Here is a 15,296-nt window from a genome sequence, read left to right as displayed (position 1 = left end):
GAGGAGGAGGAGGAGGAGGAGGAGGAGGAGGAAAGAGAAGACAACAATGATAAAAATGGTGATAAAGACAATGATGGAGAAGGAGAAGAAAGGAGAAAAAAGAAAGAATACAATAATGAGGATGATGAAGAAGATGAAGGAGGAGGAAGAGAATGGCTAGCATTCCTATGGTGCTTTATGGTTTGTAAAGGGCTTTACAACCATTAAATCATTTTATCCTCACAACAGCCCTGGAAGGTAGGTGTTAATTATCCTCATTTTAGAGATGGGGAAGCTTAGGTGGATAGGGTAAGTGACTTGTCCAGGGTCACACAGCTAAGAGGTGTCAGAAGCCAGATCTGATGTCAGTTCTTCCTGACTCCAGGTGTCCTATCCACTGTGTCGCCTCATTGCCTTGTTGCCTTATTCAAAGGAACAAGTTGGTTTTCTCTGTAGTAGCTCTTGGCTCCTCGTTCCTTCTCCTTTCTACCGCAGATAAATTTCGACAGATTCTCAGTTAGGAGGAAGGGCTGGAAGGGACCTTAGTTCACTCATCTGACTTTTTCATAAGAGAGACCTGAGACTCAGATTAAGTGATTTTCCCAACCTATCAAGGACAGTGAGAAAAGAGTTAGGATTTGAACAGTGTTCTTTACCCATAAATCCAGGCCTCTTTTCACTTTACTGCATGCTTCCCTTTCTTGATACTCCATCATTTCTGCTTTTTTGGAGCACGGTGCAATGTTATCAACCCATATGGGCCATCCCTCCAGTCTGATTCTGGGGAACCCAGGGCCATTTCATAGAAATACACACTTGCATGATGGTCTGTGAGGGAACTTTGTCTCTTGCCTAAGCCATTTAATAGCCTCCCTCCTAGTGCGTTGATTTCTCATCTTTCCCCTTTTTAAATCAACCTTTTGCTTTCACCTTATCTTCTTCATGCCCCCGTTCTGACCCCCTTCCTTCTCTACAAAAGGGCTAAATTCATGGTCCTGCCATTCAAAGCCCTTCCCATTCTGCCTTTGGCGCAACTTTCCAGACTCGTTTCATACCATCCCCCTCCCACACTCTGCGTTTTTTCCAAACTGGACCGTTTCCTTTTTGCTCCCTATTCTCACCCTATTTACTCTCATCTCTATGGCTTTGGGGGGTAATCTCCATGTCTGGAGATCATTCCTTTCTTTCATGGTGCTCTCCCACCCAGTCAAAACTAACATCTCCCTCCTCACATTTCTCCTAGAAAGACAAACCTATAGAATGTCTCTTTTGCAGGGATCACACTCTGTCATGTCTCATGTAACTGTCACACTTCTCCAAGGGAATTGTTAGTTCCGTAAGGTCAAGGACAGTATCTCATTTCATTTCATCTTCCTATTCCCAGTACCTAAGACAGTCTTTAGTAAATAATTAATCAATTATTGAAATAAATTAGATTAAATTGTAGTCCATGACGCTTTTTACCTTTGTCTTATTTCCCTAAAAGGGAAGAACAGTTCAACTCTTTACAACATTTTCTTTACATGTTAATGACAATGAGATAGTCCATTCACCTTTTGATGGTTGTAATGGCCATTATTTTCAACATTCCTTCCATTTCTAGGCTGAAAAAAAAACAACATAAAAATTTTGCACACACCATAATAGAAATGCATTAATACTCTAAGGATATTTAAAAGTTCGGTCTCCCATTGGGTCATGATTTATCTACCTTGAGTGTCAGCAACCCTACTGTGAGCCATTGTTTTGCATGATGGTCCCTGTCTTACTGCCTGGTTGGATGTTTCACCTGTGAATCCCTAGTGTTCTCCCTGTTGTAAGAAGCGTTGCAAGATAGATCCATGAGGATAAGGACTGTGTTGTATCTAATCTCTGGGTCTGCCGTAATGGCAAGCACGGGAGGAGGAACATGAGTTTAAATTCTAGTTCACTATGATTTCTACTCATGAGCAGAGTTTTCTTCTAGTCTATTTTTTTATTTTTTATGCTTTTTGGAGGGCAGTTGGAGTTAAGTGACTTGCCCAAGGTCACATGGCTAGTTTTCTTGTGTGTGTGTGTGTGTGTGTGTGTGTGTGTGGTTTTAATTTTAACTGAGGTCCCCCTGACTCCAGGGCCAGAGCTCTATTCACTGCACCACCTAGCCGCCTTCTTCTAGTCTATTTTTAATCCAAGTTGACAAAGACCCAAGAAAGAATAGAAACCTCCTGAGGATTTACTGAATGATTTTAGGTTAAAAAGGTCGATGCTTAGCATTCTATGGCATCTAAACTCATCGTGCTCCTTTTTTATGGGACATTTTACTTTTCGAATCTTAAATTAGTAGCAGAAGACATTGGTCCAAAATCATCTCCGAGGTAAATGGGTAAATGATTCCCAGAATTAGCTCCTCATTAGTAACCTGCCAATCCATGTCTGTATGCGCTCCCTTCTGCCTCTGGAGTAGCTTCATCAATGGCATGGCAGGGTTGTTTTAGGATTTGAAGACAGAGAAGAGGAAACACATTATACCCTGAAAAGGAAAAAAGGCCGTCCCAAGGCACCAGCGTTACCCTGCAAAATGAAAACACAACCGTTATGTAGATTGCTGGAAATATAATCCTTCAAAACTTCAGATAGGGCCTGGGGCTCCTTCCAATAACTCTCTTCACATCTATGTACTCATGACTTGCGCTCTTTCCTGACTGAAGCAAATTGCTAAAGGCTAATGGCCCCCAATGCCTCATTATCTGGACTTATAATTAAATATTAATCATCCAATGAATGATCCCTATGCACAAGAAAATTGTAATTAAATGCACTCAAGGCTCAAGCTTTAAAAAATACTTCCAAGGCCACATTAGTGCAGATCAATTCCTTCCTTCCCAGAAAGAGTCTGAGGTCTGCTGGAAGGTGACTAGCTACAAGCTCCCCCTTTCCCTTAACACTTTTCCTTTTGTTGGTAATTGTTATACAGTGAATATGGATAATAGGGGATAAGGAGATTTCGTTGCATGGGGAGCTCTCGGATAAGAACACTCCTTTTACCAATGCAAGTCACATTCCTTGCGATTTATAAACTTAGTTGCCCAGAGTTGTCCTTCAGTTGTTTTCAGTCATATCTGACCTTCATGTCCCCATGAGGGGTTTTCTTGGCAAAGATCCTGGAGCGGCTTTCCATTTCCTTCTCCACCTCATCTTAAAGAGGAGGAAACTGAGGCAAGCAGGGTAAAGTGACTTGCTTAGGGTCACACAGCTAGCAAATGTCTGAGGCCGGATTTGAGCTCAGGAAGATGAGTCTTCTTGGCTCCAGCTCTGGCCTTCTATCTACTACACCACCTTGCTGCCCCATGTTAAATGACTTGCCCAGGGTCACTCACATGCCAGAGGCCAGACTTAAACCAATGCCTTACTTGCTCTTACATAATGAATATATGCTAAATGTAATCATTCATCCTAGAATCTAATTGGACATTTCCAACAATTTTTGAGTTTTCTAATAGTTAAAAGAGATGTTCTGACAGTGAGCATTTCATAAAATGAATTAAGTTCCAGGTAAGACCTTGATAGCTAGAACCTTTAGATCAGTGTAATAGATGCTGGGCAGTTAGGCAGCTCAGTGGATAGAGGGCCAGGCCTAGAGTCAGGAAGACCTGAGTTCAAATCCAGCCTTAGACTTTAAATAGTTGTGTGATCCTGGGTAAGTCACTCGATCCTCTTTGCCTCAATTTCCTCCTCTGTAGGAAAACGAAGTGGCAACCACTGTTTGCCAAGAGAACCTCAAATGGGGTCACAAAGAGTCAGACGGGACTGACACAATGCTACCCCCAAGAGTACCCCTAAAAAGTGGGTGGTCAAAGTTAAAGCTGGGGTCTCTTTATAGCTTAGATTGAGTAACTTCAAGCTACTACCTTCAGGATAAATGCCTGAAGATACCACCCATCAATTCACATGGAGAAAATCATTTTGCAAAAGGCTTAAAAACACAAAACACATTGACAAATATTGTTAGTTCTCCTCCAGCAATTATTTTATTTCACTTTTTATACATTTTACATGTTTAAAGAGGCAGCGTCACAAGGCACAGTGGAAAGAGGGCTCCCCTTAGAGGCAGAAAGACCTGAGTGCGAGCTCTGCCTCTGCTGTGTGCCAGTGATGCAGCCACGGCCCGGTCAGCTCATCTTTCAGCGCGGCAGGCACCTCCGAGCCTCTGCCTTGGACTTCAGAACAAGCCCAGATCTGCATCTTACAGGGGGTTTCCTCTTCAGGGATTTCTTATACCAATGAAATCAAAGGATCTGTTAACAACAGCTAGTTTGTGTTTACTAATCTGTGTGTGTTGTATTGCTCTGGTGGAATGTGTAAAGGCAAAGACCCTTCCCTCCCTCCCTTCCTCCCTTCCTTCCTTCCTTCCTTCCTCCCTTCCTTCCTTCCTTCCTTCCTTTCTTCCTTCCTTCCTTCCTTCCTTTCTTCTTTCCTTCCCTATATCACAAGCACCTAACACAGTGACTTGTGTGTAGTAGGAACTTAAACATTTGCTTAATTGAATGTAAGTCCTTTGAGAGGCAAAGATCATCTAATGTTTTCTTTGTATCCACAGCATCCTTTGCAGTTTAATGTTTTGTTGAATTACAGTGAATATTGTTTACACCCCTACTCTGCAGACTCAGCCTCGGTGGCCAATGTTTGCTGTTGTTGTTAAGTCCAACTCTTTGTGACCTCTTGTAGGGTTTTCTTGGCAAAGATACTGGAGTGATTTGTCATTTCCTTCTCCAGTTTCATTTTGCAGATGAGGAAACTGAGGCAAACAGGGTGAAGTGACTTACCCAGGGTCACACAGCTAGTGAGTGTTTGAGCCAGATTTTAGTTCCAGAAGATGAGTCTTCCTGACTCTAGGCTCAGCACTCTATCCGCTGTGCCACCTAGCTGCTATGCTTCCTAGAAGTTGATAAAAATACAGATTGGCTCAACAGACACAACTTTCCAGTGAAGCGTGGTGTCATACGATCATAAATTTAGAACTGGGAAAAAGCTCAGTGGTCATTTATTCCAATCTCATCATTTTAAATGCGAAGAAACTCAAGAGCAGTGAAAGTTAGTGACTTGTCCAGGGTCACACAGATCACAAATCGCAGTAGGGAGTTTTGCACCCGCATCCTCAATTTGCATTTGACACTCTCTCCACTTCACTGCCCACTCTCTCTAGGAGTTCCCTGACCACTCCGATTAGCTGGAGATGCCACTCTATTGTACTAAAGACAAATGTGTCTGTGTGTGTGTTTGTGCGTGTGCGTGTGTGTGTGTGTACACAATCAGACGCAGTTCAAAGAAATTGGGTTCTGAGGCATTATATGATTTTTAAATGAATGCAATAACTAAGTTTTATGTGACTTTGCTTCAGTCACATGTTCATGGTGTTGAAGGAACTGCAGAGTTTGCCTTCATGTTGACACAAGCCACAGTGTTCCCTTGATTAGACTTGAAGCATTTGTTTTAAGCCCCCGACCTCCATTAACAGTTCCACTTTTAAGCTGTCCAATGATTGTTCCAAATGACCAGGAATAGGGGTTGGATCTGTGATTTCCCTTGTATGGAGATTTCTCCTGCACCAATGCATGTCAGTCCCTGCTTTTCAACTGAAAGTCTTACAGTTACTTGGGGTGAGGTGGGAAGGGGGAAGGGCAGGGGTACTAAGAGGTTAATTGGCTTGCCCAGAGTCACCCAGTCAGTATGTGTCAGAGTAGGATTTGAACCTAAGTCTTTTTGGCTCCAAGCCCTGCTCTCTATCCATTACACCTCCCTGCCTGATGAGTCTCTGCCCTATTGAAATAGCAGCCTGGTTCCATCAGGGACAGCCAACAAAGAAGAGTCTTTGCCAGAGGACATAGCAGGATTCAAGAGAAAGTTGAAGAGATGGCATTGTGAGGATCTAAGGGATCCCCATGCAAAGGAGAGAGACCATATAGGAGGCAGATATATATATGGAAAGAAAGAAGAATGTAAGATGTTTACAATTAGAAGCATCTAAGTGGTGCAACAATAGATCTTGGCACCTAGATTCAGAAGAGCCGAGTTCAAATATAGCCTCAGACACTTACTACCCCTGAGACCTTGGTTAAGTCCTTTAACCTCTGGTTGCTTCAGTTTTCTCACCTATAAAATGGAAGTGATGATAGCCCCTACCTAGCAGAGTTGGTTATGAAGATAATATTTTTAAAGCGCTTTGCAAATCTTAAAATGCTACGTAAATGATAGTATTATTGTGATAAGAATGCTGAAGGAAGGGAAGACAATTCAAAACAAAAGAAGAAAACTAAGAGAAGAAAGCAAGTGTTCCCAACATTCAAGAGAAGCTGAGTTTCTCCTTGAAAAAGTCTGAAATTTAAGACCCCAAACAATGGAAGGTATTAGAAAGGCTGGGATAAACTTTTAGCACCATAAAGAATGAATAAGCTCATACGCAATTGAGGGATCTTTTTGTTTTTCTCCCTAAGAGTTTTGAAGCACGATGCATCAAAGGATGCACCAGTTAAAGCTCCAACAAAGGGAAATCATGAATTCTTCTTTGCCTTCAAATGATCAGGTATAATACCCAAACATCGACACAAAGGAATTACTCTTTTTTTTGAGTCCAGCATTATCTACATTCCCTCTAGCATATTTCACAATATAAATTGCTTTAATTTTCAGAGAGAAATCTATTGCTGAGTCTGAACTTTACCTTTCTCCCCCCATTCACCACTCGTAGCACCACTTGCAAGGACAGCAAGAAGTTTCAGTTCCTTCAAATTGCTGCACTAAATAATGAACGCATCCTTCCAACACACAGCGTCCCTAGTAAATCAAATTTAGCCCAGACGCCCAAAGATCCCATTCACTTCGTTTAGGCGGGAGGAGGGAAAGGTGGGGTTGTAGAGGGCATTTCTCATCAACAGGAAAATTTTCCCTTTGCCCCATGATGCTTGTTTAAGGGACAAGTGGAAGGATCTTGGGGGCTAATGACATCCTTCCAGCTTTCTTTTAATTTGCATTTTTCAATGTACATCCTGTGCAAATTTCAGAAGTCCATGTTGGAATTTAGAGCGAGGCAGCCCTTTAAGCAGAACTGAGAAATAGCACTGATCTTTGGCATTCCTCTCACCTGCCCATTCCATGGCCTGGCCTCTCCCCCCCTTTACCTTGAGTGATTGCCAGCCCCCTCTGCCTTGTTCCTGAAGGGTCTTGCTCACTTAGCTAACTTTTTTGGGGAAAGCCAAGGTTTGTAGCTGAAACTGAAAGTGTTAGCATTCTTGTAGGACATCTCCTTTTGGCTGGGGATCTTTGAAGACAGAAAATCTTCAAAGTTCAAAGGCACAAGGACGGGCTGGAAATTGGGGAGGAGAGGATTGTAGGACATAGAGGAGAGGCCAAGATCAGAGGATTTAGATTGGGTGCTCAAAGGGATCTCTGATAAAGATCATGAAATACAACTTCTTTGTTTTAAAGGTGAGGAGACTAAGGCTCAGTGTGCTCCATGGGTTGGCTAGGAGGGTCACACAGATTAAAAAATAGCCACCAGGACCTGAACCCAGGTCCTTTCTGTTGTTGTTAAGTTGTTTTTAGTCATATCTGAGTTCTTATTTCTTGGCATAGTTACTGGACTGATTTATCATTTCCTTCTCTAGCCCATTTCACATGAGGGAATTAAGGCAAGCAGCATGAAGTGACTTACACAACTACTAAGTGTCTGAGGTCACATTTGAACTCAGGGCTTCCTGACTCCAGACCCAGAACTCTAGCCACTGTACCACCTAGATGCACACACACACACACACACACACACACACACACACACACACACACTCTCATGTGTGTAAATATGTGTATATATAATGTATATATGTATGTTTTATAGCTGATAGAATTTAGAGCTTGAAGGGTATTTGGTATTTTTCTAATCCAGAGGTGGGGAACCTGTAGCCTCAAGGTCACATGTGGCCCTCTAGGTCCTCAGGTACGGCCTTTTGACTGAATTGAAACTTCACAGAACAAACCCCCTTGAAAAAAGGATTTGTGGGGTAGCTAGGTGGCACAGTGGATAGAGCACTGGCCCTAGAGTCAGGAGGACCTGAGTTCAAATTCAGCCTCAGACATTAAAACACAAAACTCGCTGTGTGACCTTGGGTAAGTCTCTTAACCCCAATTGCCCTATCTTCCCCCTGCAAAAAAACAAACACTCCCCGCCAAAAAAAGAATTTGTTCTATAAAACTTGGATTCAGTCAGAAGGCCACACCCAAAGACCTAGAAGGCCATGTGTGTCCTCAAGGCCTAAGGTTCTCTATCCCTGGGTCTAGTCCAACTCTCTTATAAAAGATAAGAAAACTGAAGTCCAGGGAAGTCTAATAATTTGTCCAGAATTAAACAAGTAATAAGTACCAGAGCTAAAATTCAAGTCCAGGCCCTTAGGTGGCTTTTTGCCAGACTGGTATTAGGACAAATAATTGTGAAGTTTGCAAAACTGTCCTGTGGTATTTCTGGCTTCCCAATTCCACATCCTCCCCAAGCTGTCTCCTTAGAGTGTAGTACCCTTGCATCCTCTCCTCTCCTTGATCTTAAGAAAGAATTAGTTCTGATCATTTACACTTTAATGTAAATTAATCTGAAGACATAAGTAACTTCTCACAGGGGAACTTGCATTTTCAGGTTAATTTTTAATTGCAGTAAGAATTATGCTATACCCTGCTAAAGGCATTTAGGCTTCAGAGAACATGAGAATGGGAGATTAAAGAGAGGGAGACGAGTTTTCTCCTGTTTGCTGCTGAAATCAAACAGTGTAGACCCTTTGCCTGCTCTGCCTGTGGCTGAGCCTGACCCTTTCTGAATGAGCTCTGTGCTGCAGTGGAGACAACACTAGATTTAGAGTCAGAATATCTGGATTCGTGTATAATAAGCTCTGCCATTCCCCAGGAGCTACACGGTCAAAGGACATGCACAAACAGTTCTCAAAAGAATTGCAAACCAATAACAACCAAATTAAAGACTGCTCCAAATCACTGATAATAAGAGAAATGCAAATTGAAACAAACCTGAGATTTCAACTCACATTCTCTAAATTGCCACAAAAGATTGGTGTTGATTAGGCATTTCCAGTCCAGTCCCACTCTGTGATCCCATTTGGGGTTTTCTTGACAAAGAAAAATGGTTTGCCATTTCCTCCTCTAGCTCATTTTATAGATAAGGAAACTGAGGCAAAAAGGGTTAAGTGACTGACCCAGGGTCACCCAGCTGGTGAGTGTCTGAGACTGAATTTGAACTGAGGTCTTCCTGATTCTAGGCCTAGCCCTGTATCCACTCTATCCAGCCACTTAGCTGCCCCATCACAAAAGATGGCGGTGGCCATCGCAGGAAGATAGGCACACATAATGCATTGCTGATAGAGTTGTAAATCAGTTCGATCAGTTGGAAAGAAATTTAGGATTATGCAAATAAGGAGGCTGAAATGTCCACATCTTTTGATCCAGAGATTCCATTGCCAGGCTTATATCCTAAGAATGCCATCGATACGGGCAGCTAGGTGGCACAGTGAATAGAGCACTGGCCCTAGAGTCAGGAGGACCTGAGTTCAAATGTGACCTCAGACACTTAACATTTACTAGCTGTGTGACCTTGGGCAAGTCACTTAACCCCAATTGCCCTGCCTTCCTCCCCTCCCCCCCAAAAAAGAATGCCATTGATAAGAATAAAGACTCTATGTGCACCAAAATAGGTCCAGCAACACTGTTTGTTCTGTCAAGAATTAGAAACAAAGTAGATAGATCCACTGGGAAATGGCTAGACAAATTTGGGGACATAAATAAAATGGAATGTTACTGTGCTGTAAGAACATGACGAATATACAAAAACATGGAAAGTTCTACAGCAAACAATTCAAAGTAAAGAAAGCAGAGCCGAGAAAAATATACAAAATGACAACATCAAAGGTGAATGGTGTGAAACTATACCAAACAAGCATGGCTAGAAATAAGAGGTGTGAGCAAACACTGTCACCCTGACCCTTTGAAGACATGAGAAGTTACCAAGAGTGGTACATTGCACATATTTTCAAGCTTCTTTTTAATGCATTGACCAATTACGCTGACTTTTCCCTTCCCTTTTTTGTCTTAAAAAAATGCTGTTATATGGAATAGGTTTGTTATATGAGGTAGTTCTCTAGGAAGGGTGGGAGAAGGGATACTGGGGAAAATTATATGGATAGAAAAAACAAAATAAATCTAATAAAAACATTTCTCTTTGTGTATTTTGTTTGTTTTTTGGAGAGGGGAAGGCAGGGTAATTGGGGTTAAGTGACTTGCCCAAGGTCACACAGCTAGTGTTAAGTGTCTGAGGTCAATAAAACTTATTTTAAAAAATATAAGTAATAACAACAACTAAGTCACTTTGAATAAGATTTAAACTTCTCTGGACCTCAGTTTCTTCATCAATAAAATGAGAACACTGAACTAATGATCTCCATGACCCCTTTCAGCTCTAAATTCTGTGATCCTCAGCAGCATCACTCTACAACCATATTTTTGTTGTTGTTCAGTTGTGTCCAGCTCTTCATGACCCCTTGGGGTTTTCCATGGTTTGCCATCTCCTTCTCCGGCTCCTTTGACAGATGAGGAAACTGAGCCAAATAGGGTTAAATGACTTGCCCAGGGTCACACAGCTAATAAGCATTTGAGGCCAGAATTGAACTCAGCAAGATGAGTCTTTTGACTCCAGGTCCAGTACTCTATCTCCATCCATTGTGCCACAGTCAGTTGCCCAGAATAATTTAGCCACAGAACACATTAAAGGTTTGAAGTACATTTAAAGGACCTAAAAATGTTGAGGGGGCGGAGGAAAGGGGAATGATATCTGGCTAAAGGGTCATAGGTTATATTTATCAGACTTACTCGTAAGGGAATAATGTATTCTTTTTTTTTTTTGAGGGAGGAAGGCAAGGAATTTGGGGTTAAGTGACTTGCCCAAGGTCACACAGCTAATTGTTTCAAGTGTCTGAGACCTCTTTTGAAGCCAGGTCCTCCTGACTCCAGGGCAAGTGCTCTACTCACTGAGCCACCTAGCTACCCCAGGAAATCATGTATTCTTGATCAAATTATCTTGTGTTTATGGAAAGACCAGGTCTCAGACAGACTGGCTTAAAAGGGGAATATCTTTTATAATTTTTTCTATGTGCTGAGCTATAGATTACAGCCTGCTTTGTTCCTGTGGGAGAGACCTGCTTGCAATTAACCTATGAATATTTGTGGGTAACATAACTTGGAGATGAAGAGAAGAGATATTCCTTCCCATTACTCAGGTTCTCAATAAAGTAAAATGAAGGGGCTGGACTGAATGACCCCCAAGCTATCTTCCAGTTATAAGGAAGAAATCCTGTGATACTATTCTAATATGCCCACATCTCTTATTTCATTCTGAATACCTTAAATAGTTCTCACCTAAAACTTTTTTTCAAGTACTCTATAACTGATAATATTTTTTTCTGACAAAAGCCATAATCTGAGTGGATAAATACTGAATATGGATTGAGGGGAACAGAAAAAATTTAGAGATTAAATGAACAAGAAGATGATTATTAAAATACTGACCCTAGATTTAACTGGAAATGTTTCTTCCTGAGCTCTGGAGTAGTGAAATAAAAACTGCATAAAAAAAGTTTAGTATTAGGCTTCACTAATACTAAAAGAAGAAGATATGTATATATATTAATATTAGAAATTCCTGGGGTGGCTAGGTGGTGCAGTGAATAGAGCACCGGCCCCAGAGTCAGGAGGAACTGGGGTTGGATCCGACCTTAGACACTTAACACAAAAAATAGCGGTGTGACCTTGGGCAAGTCACTTAACCCCAATTGCCCTCCAAAAAGCAAAAAAAAAAAAAAAACAACAAAAAAAAGAAAATCCTTACCCTTTTGTATATATCTTGGTTAGCCTAGGAAAGATAAGGAAGAGGTTAGTTGGTAATTTCATTAGAGTAGGGGGGGAAAAGTATAGAGTTGTTGAGTACAAGAAAGACAATGACCTTACCTTATTTGCCTGCATATTTTGAAATATGCTGGTACAGACCTCCATGACTAAGTCTGCAACCTAAATGGCAAAGAGATTTGTTGGTATAAGAAAATCAGGGAAGTGAGTGAGAATGGAAAACCCTGCTCAGCACGGCCTGCACATGCACAAAGACTATATGATTGGTGCGTGGTGCTACAGAGAAAAAGGCGAAAGCAGAATAGTAGCAGTGCATGTTTCTATATCACTGAATAATCTACAGAGGACATTCTTCACATTATCTTTAGCTATCCCTGTTCCTAGAATGTTCTCCCTCCTCTTTTCTAACTGCTGACCTCCTTGGCTTCCTTTAAATCCCAACCAAAACCCTACCTTCTCCAGGAAGCCTTAATGCCAGTACTTCCCCTCCGTTAATTATCTCCTATTAATTCTGTAGAGAGTTTGCTTTTTACATCTTTGTTTAGATGATGTCTCCTCCATTAGATTGTAAGCTCTGTGAGGACAGGGCCTGTCATTTGCCTCTTTTTGTATGCCAGCACATAGTAGGAACTTAATAAATGTTTATTGATTGATTGAACCTTTGAAGTAACCTGGTATAACTATTATAACAAGTTTACAAGTGAAGAAAGCAAAGCTCAGAAAAGACTTGTTCAAGGCAACATGACTTAGGAAGTGGCAAAGCCTAGATTCAAATTTCAGGTTTTCAAGCTTCCTGTCCATTGCCCTGGACACCAAGCAGAACTGCCTTTCATTCAGATGTTGATTTTGCAAATAAGATCTTATTATGTCTTCTCAGTCTTTGGTGGGAAAACATTTACTTTGTTCATACTATTTATAGCTTAATAGCTCTTTCAACTGACATTCATTTGACTAGGGTAAAAATAAATTAGCATTTAAATGAAATCTTGTATTTGAAGTTTGGAGTATGCTAGCATTTAATTTTGTTAGGTTTGATCATGATTAGTGGTTGAAACTTTTTGCTTTTGGAAGCTTTCCCACATGAAATGTCACTATTTTCTCAAGAAACTATGCTTTTAAAAAAAAATCTATAACTAGACCTTCCAAGAATATTTGAATTAAGCAGTATGCTGCATGTATTTGTAGGACTAGTTGGCTTTTAAATATATGCACATCACATTAAAAGGGATAAACACTGATGTGATGGAATACATAAGATCTTTCTCCCTTAAGAACTGGTCCAGTCAAAGTGTCCTTCTGTCTATTCTTCATGCCTGGCATTTCATTTCCCATCACCATGCCTTTGCAGGGTCCATCCCCCATGCCTGAAATACACTCTCTCTGTCTGATAAAATCCCTCACTTTCTTCAAGACTGAGCTCAAGGACTATTTTCTACATGAAAGCATTCTGAATTTCTGCTCCCCAAAGTACTAGTGACCCTTGCTCCCTTATCATGTAAATGTCTATTAAATAATGAAATGAATTTTTGAAGTATCCATCTTGTAAATTATCCTACAAAACTCTATGTTTTTCAGTTCCTGTGACTTACCTTTTGTCATATTCTTGCCTCATAAAACTAATTGCCAGAGAATGATTTTGAACAGTCTTTTAAATATATTTATCTGCTAATGTTTCTAATTTGCTTCTCATTTACATTTATACATTCTTTAATTATTTCAAGTTTCAATCAAAACAGAAATTAAAGTAGCTAATAGGACTTTCTCATGTTCCACTGCAAATACTATTTTATCTTCAAATGATTTTGGATCCTGTTCACTTTTAGAGAGGTTCTCAACCCAGTGTAATGGTAGAGGTGGAAATAAATGCTTTTAAAGTTGAACTGATATAAACTAATTGTGTATACGTGTTTACAAACACATATGTGCACGTTACAATTTGTTGGTATTAACGGGAAGTATTTGTCAATATTAGTGTTTTTTATACTCTGAGTTGATGTTAGAAGACTTATAGAAATGACAGGAAGCTGTTAAACTTGAGCAGGTTGCTTAACCTCAGTTTCCCTACCTGTAAAATGGATGAAGATTTCTAAATATTATGATTCTTTTAATCAGTCTTTCTAATCCAGAAGAGAGAATTTCTTATTATGGCAGTCCCTTCTCTTGTCAGCATCATTTCACTGCTTGTATGTTGGAAAGGGTAAATGTGTAGACCTACATGTGTATGTGCTTGGTGGTCACAAAGCAGTCTTTTCTGCCACATTCACATATACAGGAAATAATGCTGTCCTTGCTGATATTTTTCCTGTACTAAGGTTGATAATAAATATGAAGATATCCTTAACATGAAATGAATACTTCTTAAAAGCTAAGTAAGTAATGATCAATAGAAGGGCAGCTTCGTGGTTGTTGTTTTAGAAAGTTCAGTCATGTCCAACTCTTTGGGACCCCTTTTGGAGGGTTTTTTTGCCAGAGATATTGGAGTGGTTTGCCATTTCTTTCTCCAGCTCATTTTACTGATTAAGAAACTGATTAAGTGACTTGCCCAGGGTCACACAGCTAGTAAGTGTCTGAGTTCTGATTTGAACTCAGCTCTTCCTGACTCCAGGCCCAGAGCTCTTTTCACTATGCCACCTAGCTGTATACACACACACACACACACACGTATGTATTTATATATAAATATAGCATATATTTTATATATACATACATATATGTATGAGTTTTATAGCTGATGTATATGTGTATATACATATATACACATATGTGAGTTATTTATATGAATTTTATTTCCATTCTGTAATCCAGCTGCCCCCCAGAAGAGCATCACTATCTGATACAATTTCTCCTGGTTTCATGTGGCCACCTGAGGAGGCAGATGTAGGAAGAAAATGGTGTCCTTTTATTCGGAGAAGCAGTGGCTGCTTGTTTGTTTTTCCAGAAGTCATCACTGATTCATGCAGGGTGTGCTGGTTAGTGTTTAACAGCTGTCTCTCAAAACAAGTGTGCTCTAAAAACTTTGAAGTCGAATCTGCATGATCAGGATTCTCTCCATCATTATCTCAATGCAAAATGATTAACAAAATGAGAAGTCAAATCCTGATTTGCAGCATTTCTCAGTTTCCAAGGTGTAAATGTTCACATTGAAAATTTAACAACTGACCCTCATGAGCCTATTCTATCTGGGTCAAGCACACCCTTATAAAGGTATCTAATTGCTTTCTCACTTTTAAAATGTGAAATCCACTAGTGACATCTGCTCCTAAACTATCATACTATATTGATGAATTTTTTTCTACTGAGTTTATGTACATCCAGGCAGAGAGAGAGAGAGAGAGAGAGAGAGAGAGAGAGAGAGAGAGAGAGAGAGAGAGAGAGAGAGAGAGAGAGAGAGA

At 40.5% G+C, this 15,296-nt stretch overlaps 2 long non-coding RNA genes across 2 annotated transcripts in view; both read right to left on the bottom strand.

Moving 5' to 3' along the window:
- Positions 1-2,530, bottom strand: part of LOC138149872 (uncharacterized) — an 8,009-nt gene extending 5,479 nt beyond the window's left edge. Inside the window, exons 1-2 of the long non-coding RNA XR_011165451.1 lie at positions 2,488-2,530; positions 1,533-1,583 (exon numbers count right to left, since the gene is read on the bottom strand). This is a non-coding gene — a long non-coding RNA (uncharacterized lncRNA). The remainder of the gene's footprint in view (positions 1-1,532; positions 1,584-2,487) is intronic.
- A 9,369-nt stretch (positions 2,531-11,899) lies between these two features.
- LOC138149871 (uncharacterized) overlaps positions 11,900-15,296 on the bottom strand; it is a 34,086-nt gene continuing 30,689 nt past the window's right edge. Inside the window, exon 4 of the long non-coding RNA XR_011165450.1 lies at positions 11,900-12,066. This is a non-coding gene — a long non-coding RNA (uncharacterized lncRNA). The remainder of the gene's footprint in view (positions 12,067-15,296) is intronic.

Source organism: Petaurus breviceps, unplaced genomic scaffold (assembly GCF_028583685.1).
Source record: "Petaurus breviceps papuanus isolate PSGF00001 unplaced genomic scaffold, PetGlider_PUasm1.0 90849, whole genome shotgun sequence".
Classification (NCBI taxonomy): domain Eukaryota; kingdom Metazoa; phylum Chordata; class Mammalia; order Diprotodontia; family Petauridae; genus Petaurus; species Petaurus breviceps.
The sequence above is the reverse complement of the archived record's forward strand: the minus strand, read 5'-3'. Positions and strand labels throughout refer to the sequence as shown.